The sequence below is a fragment of the Pongo pygmaeus genome, chromosome 12, assembly GCF_028885625.2.
Source record: "Pongo pygmaeus isolate AG05252 chromosome 12, NHGRI_mPonPyg2-v2.0_pri, whole genome shotgun sequence".
Taxonomy (NCBI): Eukaryota; Metazoa; Chordata; class Mammalia; order Primates; family Hominidae; genus Pongo; species Pongo pygmaeus.
This window is the reverse complement of record NC_072385.2, coordinates 68,245,650-68,251,399: the sequence shown is the minus strand read 5'-3', so window position 1 is coordinate 68,251,399 and position 5,750 is coordinate 68,245,650.

Sequence of the window (5,750 nt, the reverse complement as noted above, 5' to 3'; positions counted from 1 at the left end):
ATGGGCATAAGGGGGTAATGGGAGTATGTAGTGGGGAAGACACTCGCCCGCCTGTTCTCTAGCTGCTTGCAGTCTAGCTGTGGGAAAGAGATGAATCCCGCGGCATCTCAGAGGAGGAGGGAGCTGGGATGTCTTTGAGATGAGGAGCCTGAGAGGTTAAGTACTTTGTTTGGGATTACACAGCTAGTGAGGAACCAAACGAGAGCTGCGGATTTATTGACACTTAACATGAGTTTTTGTTGTCGCAAACATATGTGAAAAAATAAAATTTAAAAGCACAGCTAAGCAACGCAGGAGAAAAAAATCACCCCAAATCCCACCACCCAGAGTTAGCCATCAACACCCTCACCTCCATGCGTTTTCTTTCCTTGTGCAGATATGCATGAACATGTCTACAGTGCATATGCCCTTATTTTACGAAGCTGGATACTGCACAGTATACCGCTCAGGAAACTGCTTATCTCCTTTCAGATGCAGAGCAACTATTTTTTTTTTCTTTTTTAGAGACAGGGTTCTTGCTATGGTGCCCAGGCTGGTTTCGAACTCCTAGGCTGAAGCAATGCCCCGACCTCAGCCTCCCAAAATGTGGGATTACAGGCAGTAGCCACCAGCCCACCCTGCATCAGCTATTTAAATGGCTCCCCGCTGCGGCTGTGGAGTTCAGCAGGGGCTGCTGTCAGGCAGGGAGAAGGCGGCGTTTCCAGGATGATTCTCTCCCCTGGAGGCAGCGTTGGGCTCCTGGAAGGAGGAAAACCTCCAAGCCAGGCCTCAGGAGGCAGGTGGGAGGATAGGCAGGCTGCAAGCGACATCCAGAAGGAAAAGCTGGGCCTGGTGAGACAAGTGTTGGGGGGCTGAAGCAAAGAGAGACTGAAGGGAGCCATTTCAGGTCTGGGGGGTCCAGGGGGTAGCAGAATGTAGAAAAGGGTATGCTTTGGGGTTCCTCTAAAAGATGGGAGGAGCTGGCAAGCCCTGGCCTTAAGGAAAGGAAAATCCCATCTTTGGGTTCTTTAGGTAACAAAAGCCACTGACCCCTGCCGCTTCCCCATGCCTGTTCAGAAGGCACTTCAGCCAGTAAAAAGGCAAAAAAGCAGCATTTTCCCAAACGTGTGCCTGGAAAGACAAATCCCATAAAAGGATTCACCACAAAAAAGGCTTAAAAAAAAGTTTGAGAAGTGAGATGTACAGTCATTCCATCTCACATAATCGCAACACACAGAAACTCACCTGCAGCCCTGAGAAGTAAGAGATCCGCAGAACCTGGGTTTCCCTTTTATTTTCTTGGGTAGCTCTCACTGCCTAAGGAATTTCCCTTGTGCTCCCACCCAGTGATGTTGGAGAAGACACCGCAGAGCCACTGGGCTGGGCATCTCCCCCAACAAGGCAGCCTCCTTAAGATCACCGGAAAGCCCCAGGTCTCACCGCAAGTTTACACCCTGGGTGCCCCAGTAGCCCTGTGAAAGGGCAGAAGTCAATGATCCCAAGGTCTCTTCCAGCTCCAGCACTCTATCCTGTTTCTGCAGCTCATGCCAATCAAATCTCACTTCGGGGGAATATCCATGGAGTGTGGCAGCCTGGGGCAGTCGTATTTGCTGGATAAATTCTCTTATTTAATTCAACAAATATTTCTTGAATTCTTACTATGTGCCAGATACTGTTCTAGGCACTGGGGATTCCAAAGTCAGTAAAATAAAATCTGGGGGAAACAGACTACAGACAAATGTAATAACTATATCATGTATATGTCAGCTAAGGACTGTGGAGAGAAATAAACTATGGTAAACAAAAAGTGTGGGGTGGCAAGGCTGAGAGAGGGATACTCTGTTAGATAAAGTGATCCGGGAAGGCTTTTCTAAAGAGGTGACTTGTGAGCAGAGACTAGGAGGAAGTGAGGGATAAAGCCATGCAGAGATCCCAGGGCCAAGCGCTCAGGCAGAAGAAACAGCAAGGGCAAACATCCTGAGGCAGGAACGAGGAGGAACACGAGGGGAACATTGTGGCTCAAGGGAATAAAAGAGGGGGAGCATGTTAGGAGATGAGGTCAGAGAGTGAGTGGGGGCCAGGTCTCCTAGGACTGGAAGGTCAAGGTAAGAACTTCGGATATTTATTCAGAGATGAGAAGCCCGTGGAGGGGTTGAGGAGGGGCATAATGTGAGTTACAAGGAAGAATTTCCGCTTTCTAATAGGGATAAACAGTTTTCTAAATAGGGAGAGCCTACCCTCTGCCTTGGAACTCATGAAAAGTAGTTGAATCTTCATTTGATGGTCAAGGATCTTGCAAGGCCTTGGGACTGGTCATCCATTCGTTGTACAGACACTTATTCAGTACTCCAAGCTCCCACCTGCCATGGTGGCAAGGAATTTCATCTCAGTCATATTTCAAGAGGCAGGTCTTCTTTTCACCCATGGCTACACATGAGTCCAGCAACTTACAGGTGCCTGGAAAGGGAAGGGTCTCTGGTCTCCAGTCCATCATGGATAATGCAACTTTATGCTCATGGTCCAAGTCCATTGGTCTTTTCAAAGGCAAGCAGCTCTATCCTCCATAACCAACAGGGCTTCCAAGATCCTTCCCTTGGGTCCAGGACCATAGCTCTAAGAACTCAGTCTCCTGGTATCTACTCACCACCCACTGGCAGTTGGGTATTGGTGGATGCTGCATTCATGAGTAAGGCACCGTCACCTTTCCTCAAGCCTCTTATAATCTTTGGTCCAACAGACAAGTACACCAGCGTTTATGGTGGGGGAGGCTGGGCTGTGCTGGGGCAGTGGGATAGAACACAGTGCTGTTTTCCCTATGAGAAATAAGCCAAAGTAGGATACACAACTCCATGTCTTAAGCGTTTTTATTTTTTTATTATTTATTATTACTACTATTATTATTATTATTTTGAGACAGTCTCGCTCTGTTCCCAGGCTGGAGTGCAGTGGCGCGATCTCGGCTCACTGCAAGCTCCGCCTCCCGGGTTCACGCCATTCTCCTGACTCAGCCTCTCCAGTAGCTGGGACTGCAGGCGCCCACCACCACGCCCAGCTAATTTTATTTTTGTATTTTTAGTACTGATGGGGTTTCACCGTGTTAGGCAGGATGGTCTCGATCTCCTGACCTCGTGATCCACCCGCCTCAGCCTCCCAAAATGCTGGGATTACAGGCGTGAGCCACTGCACCCAGTCCTATTTTTTATTTTTTGAGACGGAATCTCACTCTGTCACCCCGGCTGGAGTGCAGTGGCGTGATCTCGGCTTACTGCAACCTCTGTTTCCCAGGATCAAGTGATCCTCCTGCCTCAGCCTCTCAAGTAGCTGGAACTACAGACGTGTGCCACCATGCCTGGCTAATTTTTTTTGTATTTTTGGTAGACACGGGGTTTCACCATTTTGCTCAGGCTGGTCTCGAACCCCTGACCTCAAGTGATTCACCATCCTTAGCCTCCCAAAGTGCTGGGATTACAGGTGTCAGCCACCGTACTCGGCCTTAAGATTTTTCAGAAAGATAACTTGAAACTCTGGGTGATGGGAATCAGGCAGGGGCAAGTTCCGACTGAGCCCTGCAACCTCACCTGGACCCTCCACTCCACCTGGGAGGAAGACCCAGGTCACCTTAGTCAGGAAGCAGGAATGCTGCAATGACCTGCCGCAGTGGAGATTTGTCCTCTTCTGTGTACAACATTCTTTCAGTAAAGGGTACGGTGTCAGCTGGCAGCATTGCTGCAGCACTAATGAAGTTTAGGAAGTGCTTAGCTGAAAAGGGCACGGGTGGGGTAATTGAATTGGTGTCAGACACATAATGGCTTCGAGAGTCTTTTCTCCCTCATTTGATAAGAAGAGCCCTTTCCCTCACATCCTCCATAAAAGCTCAAGGATAAAAGGATGTTCACCCAGATATACATCAATCCTGTCTATTGACTACGAGTTTTGGGAAATCATATGGAGAAGCATACTTTTTATGAAGGCTTTGGGGACTGTTAATAGCAGGCTGGGCAAAGCACAGGAAGAGGCTACGAATGAGTGTTTTCCACAAGACGCTGCCAGGTGATAAAATATTAAAACCATTACCAACACTTGCGCTTCAAGGAATGGTCTTAATGATTCTGTCAGATATCTGGGTCCTGTGGTCAAATGGACAGTGAGCTTTTTGGGCCTCATCAAAAATAGCTTACTGGGTGCCAGGTCCTGTGCTAAACACTTACACATTGTCTCCTTTCATCTTCACAACAACCCAAGAGGGAGGCGCTATTGTTATCCCCATTTCACATATGCAAAAACTGAGGCTTGCCCAAGATCACACAGTTATGATGTGGCAAAGCTTGGCTTGAAATCTAAGATTGAGATTCCAAAGCCAATGCTTTCCTTCTTTACTTCTCTGATTAAAAAACGTAAAGGTGGCCTGGCGCGGTGGATCATGCCTGTAACCCCAACACTTTGGGATGCAGAGGCAGGCAGTTCAAGACCAGCCTGGCCAACATGGTGAAACCCTGTCTCTACTAAAAATACAAAAAATTAGCTGGCCATGGTGGCGGGTGCCTATAATCCCAGCTACTTGGGAGGCTGAGGCAGGAGGATCGTTTGAACCCAGGAGGTGGAGTTTGAAGTGAGCTGAGACCATGCCATTGCACTCCAGTCTGGGCAACAAGAAAGAAACCCCATCTCAAATAAATAAGTAAATAAATAAATAACCTAAAGGAAAACAGACTACATCCATATATGGTTAAAAAAAAGTACAAGAGCTTACAATAAAAATTAACTCTCTGTCCCATCAGACCCAAGTCCAGAGGCAACTACCATTACTGCTTCCTTGTTTACCTTCCGACTACAGAGAATACTCACACAGTGTACACGATTGTGTCTACGTGTATATATATAAAATGGGTGTGCACTATCCACACTGTCTGCACCTTACTTTTGGCGCTTAAAATTTCTTGGAAGGCTTTAGCAAAACCTAACAAAGACAGCTGCCTGATTTTAATATGGCTGAATAATGGTTCATAGTATAGATATAGAGGCGCTTAACCAGTCCGCTCCTTAGGGACATTTAGGATGTCTACATTTTTGCCATCAGCAATAATGCCGCAATGGGCATCTTCAGGGAAATGCCCCTGCACACGTGTGTGAGCAACACTGTGCTTTTAATAACAACAGCAAGATGATATCCCAGGACAGGGGAGTTCACTGGCCAGGTCACTAGCTCAGAGATTGCACTTGTAGCATCGCCAAGGCATTGAGGATGGCACCAAGAAGGCCATGCAGCCCCTTGGCTTTGGGATATTCCATACGAATGACCCTCCAGGTTTGACAGATACAGACCTGGGCACCCCAGGGACATTTCTGAATGTAAACAAGAATATGGATAGCAGGGGTTCCTCTTTCCAGCCGCCATTTCATCACAGCACCGTTAGGGCAGCCAGGAACTGTAAAGGTTGTCTGTGAAGACTGCTGCCTGGGCAGATGGGGACCTTCATGCCTGGATCACCAAAGGAGGCATGGACCAAAGTCCAGAGAGTTGAAGTAGCTTGCCCAAGGTCACACAGAAGGTGGGGAGGACCTTGGCTCTAGCAGGCCTGCTCAGCAGAGGTTTGTCTCTTCTCTGGTTGTTATTAAGGCTCAAGGAGATCCTGATGCCTTCTCTAGGCCCAGGGGAGTGGGTACAGTACCAATGAGTGATGCTTCCCCTGCCGGTAGCAGGCAGTGGTTAGTGTCATTGTCACTATTTCTTTTTCTTTTTTTGAGAAGGAGTTTTTGCCTGTTGCCCAGGC